The sequence below is a fragment of the Anguilla anguilla genome, chromosome 6 (genome assembly GCF_013347855.1).
Source record: "Anguilla anguilla isolate fAngAng1 chromosome 6, fAngAng1.pri, whole genome shotgun sequence".
Lineage (NCBI taxonomy): Eukaryota > Metazoa > Chordata > Actinopteri > Anguilliformes > Anguillidae > Anguilla > Anguilla anguilla.
The window spans coordinates 29308163-29330244 of NC_049206.1; positions in this window are offsets into that span (position 1 = coordinate 29308163).

Consider the following 22082-nt stretch of genomic DNA (forward strand, 5'->3'; position numbering starts at 1 on the left):
CTGCAGTAGTTTTAGTAAGTTTTTTGCAGGGACTTCTTTAGACACTCTCGGTCCTCAATCATTTCCAATGCCAAAAGAAGCCCAAGCACAATTTTACCCTTTTTGAACCCCTGGGTCAGATCCATTTGATACCATCTCCTCTTTCATACTGAGACAGTACTGCTCTGATTGCTTTTCTTCACACTCTCCACCTGGTTGGGCACAGTGTTCTGAGTGATGTGGGGAGACCTTCTGAACCTGCTATTGCATAAAATATGGTCTTGATTTTGCCAGATTGTTTGGTTAATCTCCCCAGCTCATGGACCCACTGCTTGGCATCATGGATCAAGGGACAGGCTAGACATGCAGTCCGTGATCAAGACAATGTGCCTGACAATGCACGTACAAAGCCAATGGCTGCTGTTTCTTCAGTATTCCATCATACATCTGCCCTCTTAAACCAGACATGAGAAGATTTAGTTTCAAGAGGACATCCACAGCCACTCTAGCAATCACCTCTCTTGGGTTGTCCCTGAGACCTCATACAAACCACTGAAAACCTCCTGTGGTACCAGGTCATGGTCCACATACAGAAGTGGGACAAATTAAAGGAAAAACCAACATAAAGTGTCTTAGTAAGGTGTTGGGCCACCATGAGCCACCAGAACAGTTTCAATGCGCCTTGGCATAGATTCTACAAATCTCTGGTACCCTACCGGTGTGATGAAACACCATTCCAAAAATATTGATTCATTTAGTGTTTTGATGATGGTGGTGGAGAGCGTTGTCTTACAATTTCAGTTCCTATGGTTTCTGCACCACTGAACTCTGAACTCAATGTGCATTTGTATTTGTTATGAGGGGTTTATGCATTGCAACCCTACTATGACATCTCTCTCTATGTAGCTATCGTCTGACTGTTCTTGGTGACACAGTCTGATCATGTCCTGTATTACCCGAGGAAAAGCTGCTCTTCTGTTTTTTCTTACGTATCGCACTAATGCACAAGCATCACAGTCATTGAATGTATGCTTTCCCATAGATCCAAATGCAGATGTCACTTTCGTCACTGTTCCTATTGAACACTTACCAGTTTAGCAGTCTTTGTGACTGAATCTCCTGTCATCCATGCCCCAATGATGAACCCTCTTTCAAAGTCACTTCTTCTTTTCCTCTTGCCACCTTGATCCAAAATCGAGGTCAACTGGGCCTTTTGTATACATACCACAGAGCATGATAGGATATTAATTGTTTAATTGTATCATACAGTACACCTGTCACCCATCTATATATAAAACATATGGACTGTTGCCATATACCTGAACAATCTTGAGGGCCATCTATAATGACTGAGTACTGCAAAACTGTTAGAGACCTAATAAATAGTGTGATACTTCTGATAATAGAATTTCCTTCCAATTTCAAAATTACAAAATCAAATTTTGTAAGAGGACTCTATTGGACAGGTTTTGAACTTCAATATATTTGGCTTGTCTCCAATGTCCAGAAGACTATCTTCAGTTCAACACTGGCCTTCATTGTCGTCATTCACACTGCTACTCTCTGTTACTATATACCTCTGGATCAATTTCTGTAGAATTACTAAAAAGTATATAATTAGCCACTCTGTATGAACTACTACAACATCCACACACTGGTTAGTCACCACTTATTTTGTATATTTTATATGATGGAGAGTAGCAGAACATAGTATTCATGCTCTCTCAATTAAAACCATGTATGGTTTGAGTGCTTAGTAGACCACTTAGTAAACCAGTGCAACCTCAATGTAACAAAAAAAGTCTACATGCATTTTTATAATCATGTTGTTACAAAACCGGGGCCTCACCTGTGACCCTGCCCTCAGCCTCCACCTGCCTCTCCTCCTCTGTCTGAGGTACTACTGGGCTGGATTGCTGCAGTCACCTGACAAAAAATTACGTTGACACAAATCATATGAAGAGAAAACATGGCTTATTGAGTGTTATTACTACTAATATTGTTCAACAAATGAGTAATTCAGAAAATATCTTGAAGTTACTTACAAAAAAGCTTCTAATGTCCACCTTTCTTTTATTGCTGCCATCCTGAGCAAGTGGCTGACTTCCTTCCTGAGCAAATCACCAAGTTAGCCAATTTAACCTTCAGAGGGGCTCTTCCCTGAATAGAAAGTGAGATTTGCACATGCAAAGCACATGACTAATTCATTCAAAATGTTACATTCTCCAAACTAAAAACACCACAATGGTGGATGTCGTCCTCAAACTGGTGGATTAACTAATAAACACTGACTCTCCAACGCCATGAAAATCTGTCTAACTGAACATGCAGGTAGGCTAATTGGAGACTCTAAATTGTCCATAGTTGTGGATGGTGAGTGAATTGTGTGACAGTATGCCCTTCGATAGATTGGTGACCTCTCCAGGGTGTATTCCTGCCTCTAGCCCAGTGCACACTGGGATAGGCTCCAGCACGCCTCGCAACCCTGACCACAGATAAGCGGGTATAGATAATGCATGTATGGGGAAAATACTTCTTCACAACACTGTATATTGTGAACTGTATATTGCTGAATGAGTAATGTGTGGTGTTGGGATGTTTACTAGATCCTGCTCTGTCCTGGATGGAACATCAAGGACCATGATGGAAATAAGTCCAGGACTTTTTTGTGTTATCCTTGACAATTTCTTCACATGCAAGTCTTTTGATACATGTGTTTTAATTTTGTCAAATAAACTAAACTAAACTAAAAAGTCCTCTGAGGTGATGCAGGTCAAAGACACATACAGGAGACAATTGTATGTGTACTTGCAATGCACACTTTATAATGTAAGAGAAATTGTGTACAATACAAGAAATGCTGTTGGCTTTGTCAAAGGAATGTTCTTCTTCATTTTACATCCCATATGATAGCTTCCTTATGTACTTTTTGTACAAAAAACATTTTAAAATTGGTATATGTTGGTATATTCTTGTAATGTCATTGCCATTTCTGGTATGATTTTATTGTTGATTTCATGAGCTATTCTCAACATCTGTCATCTTATGGGGATTGGAGACACTGCTTGGCAAAGTTCTGCTATTTGAGAGGCTAAAATCATTTAAAATGTCATTCTGACATTTTCATGTCCTGTGTCATTTTTACTTGATTATGTTTAAAAGATCACAAGTTCTGTGCAAATATTATTGCAACCTGGCCCAAAAGAATATAACCATACTGGCAATGTGATAAATGTTTATTCATTTTTATTTATTCAATGTATTAATTATTATTTTATATCTGTTGTATATAACTGGTAATGATCAAAACATTGTAGATCTGAGCACCAACATTGTCAGCTAATGCATATACCATACATATAAGTGTTTGTGACTGGCAAGTGACTCATACAGCACCTAATGCATACATCATAGACATGTATAACCTCCAGGCAAATTGCATTCAAATACACTGGAGTTTCTTCAAATGATTTGGTAAGATGTGAAATATGCGGTCTGATCTAGCAGAACCTTTAGTTTCCATTACATAAGTCAATGCTGCATATTAGAGACATGATTAAAGTTGTACATGACTGAAAATACTACTAGCTACAACCATTTAATTCTGGTATTGTCTGTATCATGATGACAATGTGATAAATGTGATTATTTGCACATGGAAGTAAATCAGACAATATTTCAAGATCTCAAGTGATTGAAATGTTCAATTTAAATCCATGCGCAAAAACAACTTGGGAGCATTAGAGATAATGTGCTGATTCAATTCATTGTTCACTGTTTTTGTCCCACTGTTCAGTACCACAGCTCAAAAATATATTTTCATGGTATTATCTAATATTAAATAATAGTCCATGGGAGATTATGTTATTTTGTCACTGGCCCAGGTTATTCTTCAGCTTATATGGACTATCTAGATAAAGATCATGTAAAAATCATTCAACTAAAAGCAACACTGGTTCCAATCAATCCTCCTATTTTTCACTATAGCTTAGAATCTGGATGATATAGGGCCAATGCTGGTGTTGCCAGATTGGGAACCTTCTTACCCAAATCTCTGAAAAAGAGCAAGAAAACATTTATAGATAATCCTATTTAAATGAGTAAAATCCATTTAAGTGAATTAGCCAACCATTTCTGCCTGTGGTGATGTCTGTAATTTAGTGGGTAGCTGCTCTTGCCAGAGATGATGAAAGCCACTGAGCCATAACCAGAGGGAGGATGTAGTTGTTTGAAAATTCCTTACATTTTCCATCTCTTTTCCAATCAGTTTTCACCTGTATTATATAATTAGTAATGTAAGCTGCACTTCAGAAAAAGTATAGCTTACTGCTGTATCCTTCAGAAATATTACCAGCATGTATGCTGTTTCACAGAAAGCAATTCATGAATTTGAAAAGTTCAATTCACATTGCTTGTTGCAAATCTTCCCAACATCTATGGCTCTATTTTCTGGCCAACACATGACATGTTGCGAGTTATTGCACTGGCTAAATGGTATTTTCATCCTGGATTTTGACATGCCCAAGACGTTTGGTAATTTACTGACTCGCCATGCGTCAAACTGGGAGAAGAACTACTGCTGTTAGTGTATGAGTCAAGATCAAGCAGCGCACTGCAGTTTTGGTACAGTTCATTTGAATTTTGGTGTCAGTCTAGTCTTCTGACTCACATCAAAAATAATCAAGTGACAATGAAGCCTCTATTCAATTTCCCATTAATAGCTAGCTATGTATGCATTCTGGCAACAATTAACAGCTGGCTTGTTAACATAGCTATCTGAAACTAATGAACTATGCTGACTTGCTTGTATGTTTGTAGGAACATAGACAAGGCTGACAAATATATTAGATAATGCAATATATACATTTCTAAAATGCGAGACTAATTATTATAAAAAGGTTGACAAAGTGCTAGATGAATATCTAATGACTCAAGATATTTTGATCTCTGGTTGTAATACTTCACTTCACAGGGTAAGTATAATAATGTGTAGAAAGCAAGTAGTTAATGATAAGTGTTCTGCTGAGGTATATAAATAATAAAGAAATGTATAGTTACATTTACAAGTGTTTATAGACACAAGTTTGGGTTGTAACTTTGAAATACTCTAAATCGATTAACTAATAAGACAATAAATGCAATTTTCTGAAGGGTCACCAATATTTCCCATACCAAAAACAGGTAGAGTGGTCAAATGTGTAAATTCAAAAATGCTAGAATAGCAAATATATAGAAGATTTTGCAGTGCATTTTATTGTAGCCATAAGATAATAACATTGTCTTTTGGATTTAATGTAGTGTACAACTCAAAACAAATCATATCATGCAGCAGCCCTCAAGCACAACCAATCAGGTATGGGGGCCCAGATGTGGCAGCAGGTCATGGCTTACCATTGAAGGAAGTGCCAGAGTGTTTTTTTTATCACATGTTCCTGTCATGCATTTAGCAGTGAGAAGGCATAGCAACTGGAATCTGAAAGAACACAGGGGAGGGGCCATGGTAGCTGTCTCGTTGTTGCGCCCTGACAAAAGACTAGGGTCAGCTGTTTAGAAGCTCAAACAGTCTTTCCTCCTAGACTGCATATGAATGTGCGATGCAGTGGCCCTCCTCAAAAAAACAACAGGGTTGCCAAACAGCAGTGATGACTGAGGGGGATTTGGGTGGGGGTCAGGCAGGGGGGCTGTCGTACGTTGTGAGGCCTGAAGGGGGCTCCCTGCACCATTTGCTCAGCACCCTCCCCTTAAACACCACACTGACAGGTGCCCCTGTCACAGACAGCAAGGCTCCCCTTGAACTCCCAGTCACTGGGTCCAAGCAGAGGGGAATGTTGGGCAAGCACTGCAGCTATCTCTGAAATTCCCCAGACTCTGCTAAAGCCAGAATGAGAGAGAGGAGGCTATGGAAAAGAGGAGGGGGTGGGAAGGGAGGTGGGGGTGGTGAGGGTAGGGGGTTTGCCATGGTGCCGTGTAGGTCACACATCCTATATTTGAAGAAACTATCTTTAATAGCTCAGCGGACCTTTTTGATTTCACCGATCTGTAACTTGAGACTCCTCTTACAGTTCACAAAAGGAAGAAAGAGAAATACTGAATGCACAGCATAGGTCTCGAGAGACAAGTAAATTCTATGGCTTGGGTCCAGACCTGTAAAGCTTGATGGTATATTTTTAGAAAGACTGATATAAGTTTCCTAGGACAGAGTGTTTAAACCTGTGGGCATTTGTACAAGCACATGTGCACTTGTTGGCCTCCACACATAAAAATCTCTTACATTTTCAAAGGAATGGGACAACTGCCCAACCGCATACAGTAGTTATTCACTATTTATTGGGGTCTGAAGTACAGTAGGTGGGTTAAAAAGAGAGGACTACGCGGTCAGTTTTGGAAGCTGATAATCTCTCCGGGGTGTAAATCAGTATCGCACACTTACACGTGCCGAGAGGAAGAGGCAGCGAGGGGAGGTCAAAGCTCTCAGAGGTGCGACAAAAGGTTTGGCAGCATGTTTTAGCCAGGTGGACAGAGAGCCACCATTACTGCACACTTGTACCATGGACTTAACCCTCTACTGGGCACAATTTACTGTGACACAAAGTAGGAAATACAGAGACAGTAGTCAAAGTAAAAAGACAACTCAACAGTAGAGATTCCCATACTCACTCAATAATTTACTGAAAATGCCCATTGGGTGGGGGTGGTCAAATTGTCAAAACTTTGCTAACTGATTCAGAATGCTGCTTGGATTTTATTGTATTAAATTTCTTGATGAGCTTTTGTGCCAATGACGAACAGCCAATGAGACAAAGTATTTATAACCTTTCACAGGAACAAGCTACTCCTCTTGTACAACTTGAGGCTCCATATGATGACTATCATATCTATATGATCTCTTGAGGTACTGTATGATGTTGTCAATCATAATTTCTGCATGTCTATACGAGTGATTTCTACGTAAAATGACATCACCTCACAAAAAATAATTATTTGCCCCTTAATTAACATCATTATTTGATTATCAAATACATTACAATTATGTAATCATTGCATTATATATCACCACCCTTTTAAAATCACACTGGAGAAGGTTATATTTTCTATGCTTTCTATCAGCCTTTTATTATTTTATGAATTATTTGTAAATAAGACTACAGGAGGTGGATAATATCTCTGATCTTGCTGTCAGTGTCCCAATTAACTGGCCTTAAAAATAGTAAAGTACTGGAAGTCTATGAAATAGCTATCTCAAATGTGCAATTAAACTGAATAATTCATTTCAGTTAAATTTTTATTTATGTACTTTTTTCATTCGTTTAATTATTTATGCTGGTCGCATAATGTTTTAAACAAAACATATTAAACGAAAAAGGTACTTTCCCTTCTTTGGTCAAAGTTTGGTTGAAGGACCAAGCATGCTGCGGTTAGATTTGAATGTGGGCCTTGGTCATTAAACAGATGGCCACGGAAGGAGAATGAGATCATTGCATCAGTATCTCCACTATCCCCAGCTCTGAAACAAAGGACGCCATGTGACAGTGGAAGACACCATCATGTGACGTTCCTTGCGGATCGGAGATAAGAGGACTTTGTGTTACACAATGGCAGACATAAATGTCTCAGTTAAAAAGGAATTTTCCTTTTTTTCTCTCTCTCCCTCTCAACCTATATGCTGAACAAAGCAAAACAAAGAAGAAAGCCTCTATAGAGACAATTTGCTCACAAAGCAGGAAGCTTTGTAACACAGGAGTGCATGCATGAGGCACAAAGGCCAGTGTGAGGATGTGTTGCTAGGGGCTGTGACTGTGTCAGCATGGCAGGCAAGTACACTTCCTCGCAGGTGAACTCTTAAATAGAGACTGACAGATATATGTTTCCTGCCATTTTATCCTGCAGTGAGACTTGAATCAGAACCGCAGTGTGTTCGGTCTGCACTTGAACCAGTCCATTATAAGATACCTGCTCTTTAGAGGAGGGTGGGCAGAGGAAGGGGGGAGGGAGGGGTGTTTGGCCCCTTGTACCTCAGGGTGTTTCCTGCAGAAAACAAGTTTTTTTAAATGTAAATTTGATTGTTTAGTTTGTGGTCATTAAAATGTGATTGCCCCCCGTGTTTTGTTAATGAAATGGGGTCATATTCAGTTGTGTAGGAGGTGGAAATAGCATCCCATGAATGACTTTACTTCTTGGGGGTCTAGAGTGCAGGTAAGTTATATATTACCTAATGGACCAGATCATTTCACAGGTGTAATTCATGACATATGTTTTGTAACAACCCCTCCAGACAAGTATTTTTTGTTATCCTATAACAAAGGTCATGTTCAGGTCCAGTAATAGTCATGAGAACACAATTAGTGGAAATAATGTTAGGGTTAGGTGAGGAGAAAGCGATTACTTGAATTTTGACTGTGCTAATACCTTGTAATACTCACATGGCGTTGGCCAAAATTTGTCACATGACTGCATAACTGCTATGCTCACTTGAATATAAAGGGAAATGTGTCAATAGTCATTGACCTGATAATGCTAATCAGTAAAAACAAAAATACATAAATGGACATCCATCAAAGTCATGGAAACATAAAAAAAGAGTTTTCCTATTTTTTCCTCTCAGAAATGTATATATTTACACTCCATTATGCACACATTTCAGTAGAAATGTGTATCAGTAAATCTTTTCACCGTTGATCAAATATAATTTTCAGTAACAACAACAACAACAATAATAATAATAATAATAATAATAATAATAATAATAAACATTGGAAATGGTTATGGGCTATACTGCTATAAAGGTGACTAGCAAAGGGTTAAATGTGCAGAGCAGCTTAGCCCATCCTTGGAAAACAGAGGCCTGGTGTTTTTGTGACGCAGGCTGAATGGCCACTTGAAGAGCGTCTCTTCTATGCCAGGGTGTTGAGAGATATTATGACACAGGAAGTGCAGAAAGACTGTCCGCAGTATTTATCTAGGATATCCCAAACTGGCTTGCAGCGTCCCTTGTGAGAGACAGCCTGTTACCCTGACCGGGTTGAGACAGAGGCACAAGGAGTTCAGAGGACTGCCAAGGCCCAAGGCCCTTTCATCTTTCATTTTTAACTTGGGAAAAACATTATTCAAAACAGCCTGTATGTAATATTGTCTTTCCACGTTTGCAACACCATATATTACATACATTCAGTATGCATGGGTAGAATATACTGAACAATGGCTGTGTGCTTTAAATGGGCTTTTACACACACACACACACACACACACACAGTACAAAAAACATTTGTGTACTGTAAGCATTAATTGGCATTTTTTTGAAATAGAAAGAGGAGTGATAGTGTGTTTTCAAAGTAAAAATCACCTTTAGATTTTTGCAACATGCATATTTATGCAGCCACTATGCTGTTTTCACAAAAGCAGTTTAGTTTGTGGAGAGATGTGGTGAATCAAAAGTGAAAAGACACACACTACGTCCTGTCAGTATCACCACTTACACACTTTGAGTGTGGTATGATCACGATTCCTAGTGTCCCCACTGTGACCCATTGTATCCGCAAAGTCCTTGGGATTGAAGTGTAAAGACTTTATCGCTCTCTGAGGATCTTATGTCTTAGTAGAGGGGGTCTGCTTCTTTAAAGCTTCAAGACTAAAGCAGATCTATTTTAGAGTGTACACATTTGCACACGATTTGTATGACTGTTCCCATGTTCCTTTTATATTGTTCTCTGCAACATTAGCATCAAACACTTGGCAAAATAAATCCCTTTAGGCAATCGTGAGCTTGGTCAATTTCGGCGACTTTTCATGAGCATCCGTCCATTAAACATCTTTAAAGAAAGCAGAACAATGTCTCAACCAGGGAGGAATTCTAAGGCTAAACAAGGTTAAAAGCAGCTCCTCATTGCAGCTGACAAAGTTATTATCTGTCACAGCACATGACAGCCCTTTGTGTTTGCGCGTTCATTCTCCAATTGCTGCCCCCTCCCCATGCACACACACACTGGACCCCCCTCCCCCCCCCTCCCCCCCCCCCATATTTCAACATGGGATGCTCTAATGCTGCCTCTGAACCAAGGAGCGTTCGAATGTGCCGCTGCCACTCTACAAGTCACCTTGCCAAAGGGTCTTTTTCAGCACAAAGCTGGCTCTATCTTTATATATTGAGCGAGTTAAATCAATGGTAAATTGTTGGCACTTTTTACAGGACAGTGACCAGGAGCCCGGGCTCTCTCTCGTCCTCTCTTCCCCATGATTGACACTTGAAACGTGGCCGAGGACGGAGCCAGAGGCACCGCTCCGCGCTCGAAGGCCTCTGCTGGGGATAACAACTGGTGACATCTGCAGAGAGGGGCCGACAAAAGGCAGTTGAAAGGCTCCGTTTGTGGCCGCTCCCGCTTTCAGATGTCCTCGTTCTCCGCCACACGGAGCTCTCCGTTGCTTTAATATTGTGATTCAGCACCTGGCTCTTTTGAACCTTGCTTTAAACTTCAAATGGGGAGGTGGGGGGACCCGGTAGTGACAAACATGAAACGAGGGTGGGGGGGAATTGGGGGGGTAATAGACAGCAGTTTGATTTACCGTCATTTTATCAAGGATTTTTTTTCTCCTCTTGTCCTCTTGTCACCAGCTGCTACTTTTCTGTCATCTTTGGAGACATTACCATTTCTCTCAAATCTGAAAGACTCCACTCAACAACAGCTTTGAATATGGGCAGGATCACCATAATGCACATTCAGTTTAAGGGATAATGAGACCAAAGACGGTTTAAGGGGACCATTGGCAAACCCAAACAAAGCTCTGGGACATTTGAAATGGACCATTTTTTCATCACTGGCATCAAAAGCCATAACATGACATACAGTTGTCCTCTTATTTAAACAAGGTCCTGTGTCGCTGTTCTAACAAATCTTCACCTCAACATGATCACAAAGTTTGTCGGCCAAATATAAGGGGTTTCAAAAGGTTAGGAGTGGCAACAATGTATGCTGAGTCACTTCAAGTGCACACAGTGTACACCTTGAATGTGATTTTTAATACAGTTATTAAGCCCTTGATGTTATTTTAACTCTAGGAAGACCAATAGTATGAAGAGTTCTTCAAATTAAAAATGTCCTTAATCGAATGTGGCAGCAAATGAATGCATTTTGCCACAAATGTTTTCCTCCCAGGTGTTCAGACAGCTAAAGACTGTTACATAACTGTAGTCTCACTGTAAGTCTCCTCATGCATTTAAGTTACATCTGAGATATAACATTGTTTTCCTATAAAGAACTCAAAGCAACCTATATTTCAACTACTTTAAAATAATAATAATAATAATAATAATATTTAAAACAACAACAACAACAACAACAACAACAACAACAACAATAATAATAATAATAATAATAATAATAATAAAGAAATATGAATAAGAAATAAAGAACTCAGTCTGACACTCATTGCCATATAGTTTATGTAGGGAATACATATTTCTATCAGGGATTACATTATATTTTATTAGTAGAAAATGCAATATTGGGCCCTACTTAAATATTTTTATGGAAAGTGGCAAGCTCAGCTGAGACATATATCCCAACATCAAAATGAGGTTGAAGTAAACCCGTAGAAGAGGACCATTGCAGCCTGGTCTTACTGAGAGAACAGATGTTTGGTGTTGTCTCATGTACGCCAGAGTTGGGACCATGGTTTTTAAGTGGCATCTGTGTTCTTAAAAATCTTGGCATGGCACAACCCTCTCACGGGTCTCTGTTAAGGTCAGCTAATAAGTCGGATGAAATTAAGTGGCCAGCATAGCATTGACAGCATCTGATCCTTCGTGTCTTCTCCCTGGGAGATGGAAAGTGCTGGATATTCAAAGTTTCTAAAACAATTAGGTGACCTTCAAAGTGTCTTAGTTGGATCTGTAAATTGAGCAAGAGACAATTAACACTGGTGAGCGGCCCTCCCCTAGGGGAAGAACAAAGTGGAGCAGCGAAAGTGACCAGGGGGGACTGACAGAGAGGACCACTTTGTTTCCTCCGCCTCTGTGATTGGCAATCCAGATCACATGCCAACTGTTTGACATGGAAAAGAGAGAGAGGGGGGAGGGAAGGAGGTAGGAGAGCAGAGGGAAGAGAGTAGGATGGAATGAGAGATCAGAAGTAGTTTTGCATTGTGGTTCATTACTGCTAACGTTACAAACAGTCTAGGGATATCCCAATAGAATATCTGGGCTCCCATTGTTGGAACTTAAAAAGTGTAAAGTGTAAATTGCCACCCCCCCTCCTCCCCACACAGACAAACACACTAAATAAATAAATAAATAAATAAGCCACAAAAGAACATAAAAATAAAGGTGATAATATGAAATAAAAGACAACATAAAAATTGCTAAGTAAATTTAAAGCAACATTTAAAAAAAATACTTTAAACAAGATTTAAAACATGATGAATTAGAAAGGGGAATAAAATCAAATGGGAAAGAGATGCCAGTAACCCTTTTCGGAACATTTCAGGTGCATGGTTCTGTGCATGTTTCAGCCAATCTGCAGTCCTTCATGTTTCAATTTTATATTTAATTTATTCATAACTGCATATACTTTTTATGAGTTCATTGGTTGAACTGGGACTAAGCATAGGATTTGATCCACGGCACGGCTGCAATACTTGGTATTCCTGTAAATGACTGTAAACTGAAATAAATAAATTGTAAGTTGGTGTAAATATTATCTGCGAACTGAAAGTGATATTAATAGCTATTTCTCTGAAAGATTTCAAGCATAAAATCTCAGACACCATGCAAATGTGTAGTAAAGGTTTGACTGCATTCCAATCAATAAATGTTTTATGACGTTTAAAAAGACGGAAGTATTTCTGCACTTAAAGGATGGCTAAATTTGGAGCACGCCTTTTAAAACGACTTCAAGCTTCATCTTGGTTCCACTATCTTTAATATAGAATAACAAGCTAAAATTTGTAATACCCCCCGCCCCCCATAAACGGCTGTAGCCAATTTTTGTCAGACAGACTGCAGTTCACAGAATAATAATGAAAAAAGTTCTCTTTAATCCGAATGTTAGGGCAAAGAGAAAGAGAGGTCAACATATGATTTTAAAAAGAGGTGGAACTTCTTGTTTTTTTCCCTTCCTTTTAGCACGTTTGTCCTCGCTCGCTATCGCTATGATGCAGCGAGCCAACTGTAAAAGCCTATATAACATTGAGTCAAGGACACTTAATGGATGCTAACGCACAAACAAGAGCGCTCCGAGCATGCTAGTCAAGACTAACCCGGGGCGGAAACATCAAAATGCAGGTTGGAGATTTGACATTCCTGCAGGGTCTGTGTGCCTTCCCAGTGATTTTTTTAAAGTCAATATCCCCCTCTGTTTCTAAATGCTGTCTATCTGATGAGCACAGGAAATGCAGATCTGATTGAACTGTGTCAAAAGTACTGGTTAAAAGGCAGCTTTTAAATGCATTCCTGTGTGTGGGTTCTAACCCTGTGATAATAATGAAGGCAGCTGCAACGATTATCACAGTTGGCCGCTCGCAACTTCAAGGTTAAAGGAACACTGCAACTGTGTCCGTCTGTTGACAAAAGAAAGGCTAAAGATGAATTAATTATCCGAGTAACTAGTTTTATGAATACAAATATAGTTTAGAAAATGCACTGCTTGATAAGACTGCACACTTAACCTGTGAGAAAATTTTTGAAGGATGTTGTTTTTCCCGGGCTATCTGTATTTTATTCATTTCTTTTGAATAAATCTTGTTTTACCTTTTTCAAGGGTCATTCCAATGTGACCTTGCAACTTCCATTACATTTACATTTCAAAGAAAGATATGGATTTGATCAGGGTGACTTCCTTAATGTTGACGGATAGGAGTATTTGTCTAACCTTAATCACAAAACAAATATTGACATTTCTAATCTTCTTTCAGCTGATATTAGAACTGGGGAGATGATAGACGATAACAATCAGAGAGGTGAATCGGCCACATATTGATATTGTGTTGTTCTCTCAATTAAAGCAGTAATGAACTTTAATTATTATTAATATTCATGTGCCTGTTGAGGTTGTCTGTTTTTTAATGATGGCCTCATTGACATATCTTACCTTTTAATAATCATAGACATTAAAAGACATATATTTTCAACATGCTATGTAAAAAGTATATTAAAGGCAATCATCATTAGGGTAATTTTTAAATTATTTTTTAAAATTTCTATTTGCATCAAATTATATGTTGTTTAATATTTAAATGTGTGCAAGCGCACACAGACTTGCACATGCACGCACCGACACACAAATGTACTTAATAACATTATTATATATAACATCATATTTGACATCCCAGGCCCGAAATCTGTTAGGAGGCTGGAGGTTATAAAAAGACTGCCATAGCCATTAAGTCCACTGTAACAAATTGGACAAAACATATGGCATAACCCAGACAATACCAAGATCAGGCTGTCTTACCAAACTAAGCATCTGCACAAGAAGGGCACTTGTCAGAGAAGTGACTAAGAGGCCAGCTATAATACTGACAGCTGAGCTCACAGCTGAAATGAGTGAATCTTTCAGAATATTAATAATTTTTTCAGAACTTCCCAGATTTGGTGTCTTTGGAAGACTGGCATGTCCAAGAAAGGCCAAAAGCCATTATTAAGCCAAAAAAAAGTAAAGAATCAAGCCTGGAGTCAGATGCTATGAGACAGATCTGAGACCTTCTGGAAGAACATTTTGCGGTGTTGTGAGGCTAAAATTGAGCTCTTAGTACTAAAAGCAAAGCACAATGTTTGGCGCAAACCCTCACCATCCCTACCGTCAAGCATGGTGGCAGCAGTATCATACTGTGGGTTTCCTTTTCAGCAGGTGGGCCTTCGATCCCAGCAAGATAAAGATGGATGGAGCCAAATACAGGCAAATCCTTGAGCAGAGCATGGTTCAATCTGCAAGAGATCTGTGGTTAGGTTCATGAAGAAGCAAAGCTTTGTGTTCCAATAAGACCATGAATATCTTTAAAAATAATAAATATATCTTTCGTTTAAAAAAAAGTTTAATAATAATATTTTTTATTTATAGATGTGGCAAATTTATTGTGTTGTTGAAGTGGAACATATTTCAATTAAAGAGGAATTATCACTATATAACACTTCTGGGGTCATTTTCACACATACCCAGGCTTTTGTGTGCACCCCAGACCGTTTTTAGGTTGCTTGCTTCAATATTTAGATATTTGTAGATATTTGATACCCGTGTAAGCAAACCCCCCCATCCAATAGAAGCCCATTCAACATCAAACTCCACGTGAAACTCATTGTACGCACACGCCCCTGCTTCTCATGACTGATATTGTCCTTCTAATGAATGTGTTACCCTTCATTTTTTGATTAGTTATTTCATTTTAAATGTCTAACGTTAGAAAAACAACAAACTATTTTATTTTAGCGCAAGTCCACATAGTAGTACAATTTCCGGTTTTTCCTTCTTCTTCAACTTCGTTTTGCAGCAAAATAGAGAAGAAGTGAAGCAAAACATTCCGTTAACTTAACGTTAAAATCGAAAGTTTCACCTTAGTATTATTTATCTTTATCTCTTGTGGTTTTACAGGCTCATGCAGATATTGGCAGACTATGTCATAAAAGTTCTAGGCACAATTTCGATTGTCACTCTTGCTAACTTCATTCATGTGTCAGAGATGTAATGTTACAGTCTTGTAGTTTAGCTGATGCATCAAGCCCTATACCTCTGTGTTCAAAACAGGATTTTACTGTAACGATACTCTCAACGAGACACATGCATAGACTACCACACATGAATACCAGTCATCAAAACTAGGATTTCCATTAGCTAACAATAATGTTATGCTATCCACTGACATTACTACAGTCTATAGCCAACACACATTTCTGAGAGAGTCCTGTTTGGACCATCCGGTGTGGAATGTTGTCTCCAATTGATCCTTGGCATTTGGAACAAAGTCTCCAAGACTCAGGGGTTGGTGACAGCCGAGAAATCGGAGTGCCCTGTCGCACATGCCGGTACTTTTTCTTCTTTTTATTTTCTTCGTCCGTCTGTGGCTGTGCTCGCTCAACTTCGTCTAAAATTGGAATGAACAGGTCCCACTCTTGACAGCAGATGGACTCCTCCTCACTTGGCATATGTATGCATTTCGCACATCCACACCACCAGTTGCCGTTTGTCCTGGGAATAGCCTGTGATTCCTCGATCTCGGGCCGCTCCTGACTCGATCTCGCACGATCAGCCTGAAAATTAGCCAGCTATTCTTCTGTGTATTCCAGCTCTAATCGATAGGGCACAAAATCAAAAACAAAATCTCCTACGTCTTCAGACATTTTCGGTTTCCTTAGCTAGTAGTAATACAACACTATTTCTACGACCAACCTAGTGTTATTGTCTGCAAGTACGCCCACATCAGAAGTCGCGCAATGATATGCATCCTCGAGGTCGACACTAAACTGCCTGTCTACTTCCTGCATTTGTGAAGGAAAGCAACAAAACAGCGTGAAATGTTAACATAATGAAATAACGAATCGAAAAATGAAGGGCGACACATTAATTAGAAGGACAATATCAGTTATGAGAAGCAGGGACGTGTGTTTACAATGAGTCTAACATGGAGTTTGATGTTGAATTGGCTTCTATTGGATGGGGGGGGGGGGGGGGGGGGGGGTTTCTTACACAGGTATCAAATATCTACAAATCTCTAAATATTGAAGCAAGCAACCTAAAAACTGTCTGGGGTACACACAAAAGCCCGGGTATGTGTGAAAATGACCCCAGAAGTGTTATATAGTGAAATTCCCCTTTAATAAAAATTTTGAGGTGCAACATGACTAAATATGAAAAAGTTCAAGGCGAATGAATACTTTCTGAAAGCAATGTACATCTTAGCGGAGATGGCACTTTTCAACCATAAAAATTAGTCTTTTCTCATCCACAGATAACAGCATAACATAACCAACTTAGAGATTTTACTGAGAAACGTGTTACACAAAGATATGATAAAGATCAAGAGTTATAATTATGTTGTTCTCAACCAATAGGCTGAGCACACAAGCAAAATGTCACTGAAATAGAGATGAAGGGAACAAAATGGAGCCCTCGAGCGATACCACTAACTCACTCACTCTCACTCTCACTCTCACTCTCTCACAATGCCTATTAGGACAGCTTCATTGAAAATACTGGCACTGAATCAGTTACACCCAAGTCTACACATAAACCTACATATAGCTACATATTAATAATTGTAATAAGTCCACAGAACCACACAGGCATGGACGGGTACGATGTATACGTTTATAGTGTTTTAGCGAGCCACAACACTGTCGGCCAGCTAAACCACTGCCTCATCTCTCCGCCTGCAGCCGGTACTCCAACCACGTTACCCCCTCACAAGAATCTAATGATATAAACTTTTGTCTAATTCTTTTTTTTTTAGTTTTCATTTTTACATTTGGTTGTTGTCAGCCAACTACATGCATGTCTACTTGAGCAAGAGTTCTTGCCCTCACCATTGCTATTGGGGAGCCAGCATTATTGCATTTGATTCATGAGACAATTAGCAGCAAAAACCAACTTTCTGAATACCATCACTTGATCCAGGAGCTCAAATTAGATGAAGCTACTGTAGGCTTAAAGCCTATTTTCATATGAACAGGGATAATTTAAGTTGCTTGCTTTGCTAGTTTGTATCAGTAATTGCCTAGCTAGATATCTAATAAAAGTTCATTAAAAACCATGGCTAACATTTCACTGATTGACTTTACATTACATTCAGTTAACCAGAAAATGCTCTTGTTCAAACTGAATTAACTTTGAATGCAAGAGGCCATAAGTGTATTCATCTGCCTAGTGAGTAACCCAGACTAATGATATCATATGCAATATCATAAAGTACAAAATGTAAATAAACCAGCCCTGGTTCTAGCTACTTTGCTTGGAGGGGAGAATGAGATAGTTTGGAGCTGCAAACAAATGTTGCCCTGCAATGTTCCCAAAAAAAAAGCACAAAGTTTCAAAGTAGAGTTTTTCTTTGATCTAGGCCCTAGTTTATTGTGCAACCTGATTGCCAGAGTAAGCATTGGCTATATTAATCTGGACCTGAAATTTTTATTTTCACTATGGTGGATGATTTTTGCATCAATGAGGGGACATTAATCTATTTTTGTTTACTTCAGTTGCAAAACGTAGAGCCTGAAGGGCTTGCAATTTAGTAGTAACTTGCAATTTTCTTCCTAAATAATTTGTGTCTGCCTGTCTTTGCCAGACCCTCCCGCACTGTTGAGGACTGCACACATGATTGGATCAGAAGCAGCTATTTTGTCCAATTGTTGTTGATGATATTTACACATAAACACAAGATTGGATCAGACACGGCTCTTATACACAGACATGAGGCATACTTCTACTGCAGTAGCACCAATCATTTGCAACGTAGCTAACTTTAATAGTGACATTTAGCTAGCTTGACCATTCTTGCTGATTAGCGAGACAAAATTTATCACACCTAATATCTTGATCTAAAAAAGGTTGTTCAAAACATTTGGAACATGGAACATGTTTAACATAATTTCGTAATTTCACTTATTCCAACATAATGCAGGTTTCACTCACTACCATTTTGTCTGGCATTGAACTTTTTAGTTTCAATAACCAGTTGACCACATTTTCAACTGTTCAACTATTAAGACCCCAACAATGTCAGCTGTCAGTCTATAAATGAATGAAATCAAAAACGATCATTTCCTAAAAGAATGATTTGTCATACAATGCATTTTCAAAAATTAAAACATTTGTTGATATGATTGATTAAAAGTCCTGGGATGTCAATGTGGAACATTTAGTCTTCATTGCATACATACAGTAGCTATCTCTGACATAATGTGATCTTAAGAGGTTTAATCATCTTTCAGTAGACATTAGGTGTCTAATTAAGAACAATTAACAGCTTGTTACTCTTCAAGGTTGCAATTATGGCAGGAACAAAAACCAGCATACATAGTGAGTCCCCAGGATCGAATTTGAAAACCCATAATTTACAGTACCTACAATTGAGACTTCACAAAATGGACCTGGCCACTGACACCATGCAACGTCCTGCCAAGTTCTGTGTATTGCACATCAGCCAAAAGTATTTAATACTTGTGCAAAGAAGATATATATTACACAGGCACAAATTATGGAAACATTGTGCTTAAAGAAATTTAGAAAAAAAGGCAGTTTAGTATTAGTATTCCAAACAGATATCTTATTCATCACAAGTGGTAATGACATTCTGTGACCAGTAATTTAAAATGAAGTATGCAAGCCAAAAAAAGCAATTTTCTTCGCATGAATATTATCATTTTAAGTAGTAAAATATTGGAGAAATAAATAAATGTTCAAGCTGATTATAAAATTTCCCCCAGTAAGATACATTAGACTGAATGATACTGGAATATACAATTAGTATTACTTGTTTACCCACTAATGCTAATTACTCCTGTGTGATCCAGCAGTTGCCAGCAGTGCAGACAAATCATACTGCTGCAGTCAGATAAGACAGCTACAGGGCCATGCATGTTCATTTTAATGTAATAATCATAAAGTAGTTTTTTATCAGACATGTTATAGTAATTTAACTGAATTCAGGCTGCTATCAATGAGCTAAAACTGGCCTAAAGTTCAGATTAAACATGCACATGTATTTCTCCAGATCACGCTCTCAGATTGTTCCTGCCAATATATCTACAGTAGATGGGAAAGATATTGAGCAAGTGCCTTCTTACAAATATCTGGGAATCTGGCAGACAAAGCTTGGTTTTAAAATGCACATTGACAAAAAATTTTAAACGCTGTCAAAAAAGCTGAAGTTTTGCAGCTAGAAAGCTCCTTGCCACCTTTCCCAAGATTGATTATGGTGATGTCCTATGCATGCATGCCTCTGCTCCTCTGCTGTTGGCACAGTGTATCATGTTGGCATCTTACATTTCATTACTAATGTCAAATCGCTCACTCAGCCATGTCTTTCACATGAAAGGGCCTGCAGTTTATCGTAGATGGTTTCATTGGTACATTCCTATTTACAAAATCAGTAGGGCAACTTTCTAGCTATTTAAATTGCCTTTTTTAACTGGAATACTTACGTTCACAAAGCCTGCCCCTCTTTTACTGTACCTCACCCTTCCACAGAATTTGGAAAGATGGCTCTAAGTTATTGGGCTCTATTTTCCAGAATAAATGTTGCATGGCACCTGGGCGAATTCAATGGCGCAGCGTGTGGGTGCACTGGGCGTGACTATTGAATGTTGGTATTGGTACATGGAAACAGGGCTGGGTTATATTGAATATATTATCACTGAGTGTAGTGTAGCTGGATTTAATAGCCAGTTAAATGACCTCTTTTCATTCCCTTTAAGACCCATGGGTGCAGGGTGTACTGCCAAATTTCGGTAGTCTACAGCTGCAATGGAAGATGAGGATAACAATATACTAATCAGATGCTTCTCACAAGACGTTCTTTTGAGGGAGGTGCAGAGTTGGGCTGTCATTTTTTCAAAAATGAAGTACAACCAAATCTCATAAATAAGAGACATTAGTTTGCATTTGAATAAACATTGCTTAAATTTTTATTATGGGTCTTAATTTCCCATTAAACCTGTAGCTAAATAGCTGAAATGCACTATTCCATAACTAAGAAATAACAGTATTTTGACATTTTAATAACTTATGCAACCAACATTTTTTTTGTGTGTGTAGTCTATACTGTATATCTAGTGTCGGGCAGAGCTACTAGCTCTGAACTACATTTTCCTGTAGCCTACCATTTGTGTAGTTTGACTATTTCCAAAACCAAGCATAATTGTTCCTGTACTGGCTTAAAAGTTATACTGTTAGACCAGTGTAATGTCTGGACAAAGAAAAACCCCAGCTTTAGATTTACAACAATATTATCCATTAGATATCAAAAGCCCAACCTAAAATGGACCAGATTTATCATGTCATCACCACGACTGCTCTTCCCCATATAAAATACATTGAACATTTATGTGACCATACCAAAACATCTTGAGTGTCCAATCATGTCTATGTCATGAACAGGCATGCATAATGTAACAAAGTTCTCAACAGCAGCAGATTGGTCACATTTCATGTCAATCAAGTGTCTGTCAGGCAGAAGCCGTAGGGAAGAGGGATGAAAACAGTAATAATGCTAATTTTAAGTGATGCATTTTTAATAATGAAATGCAATCTAACAGCATGGCCTCTGCAATCGACTGGTCGATCACAAACAATGTGTTGGGCACCCATGCCATATCCCTTGGATATTTCTGCTTACCAATTCTGATGTCATTATGAGGTATAGTAATGCAATGAAAGTTTTTTCAGAAGCACAAAAATGGGTGAAATTTTGTTAATTGCATTTTGTTGGTTCATATTCAGAGTTGGAACACAAAATTTGAGAATAATTAACACTATGGTGCTAGAGATTGACTCATTTGCATATAGGCTTGCAAATGTTCTAAACTAATGACTCCAGCTCTGTTTTCGGTGTGCAACTGCCTTTTGTTCTGTAAATCTTTAAAGACCAGCATGCATTTTAAAGGGATTTTGAAAGAACAGCTTATTCTGTGCATTTGAGAGATGCAAAGGTCACCATGCTCCTGAGAACACCACTCAAACACCAGTGGAAAACCCATTCAGAGCTCCCACTCTCTCTGAGGTTCAGTAAAGTGTTTTTGTTTTAAAATCTTGTAGTTAATAGTTATGGTAATTAATTTTCCATCTTCACCAGTACCCAGTAGTCTCTGTTTTTCCTTGGCATGCACCAGTGGGAGTTTTTTTCATTTACCACAAATATTTCCCAGCGATTGCTCTTCAAGAGCATGGGATGGTGGTGGTATGAAAGAAGATAATTTATGGAGAGCTTGTTTGACAAGATGGGAAGATCCTAGAAACAGAGCTTGGAAACTGAAATGACATTTAAAGAGTTCCAGCATCTTTCTTTTTCCTTCCTACTCCTGCAACTGGTACAAAAGCCAAAGTGTGACTATTGACTGTTGGCTATTGTACAGATTATGAATGAAGTGCAATATACAGTACCATGAAAAGTATGTGCCCCCTTCCTGAGTT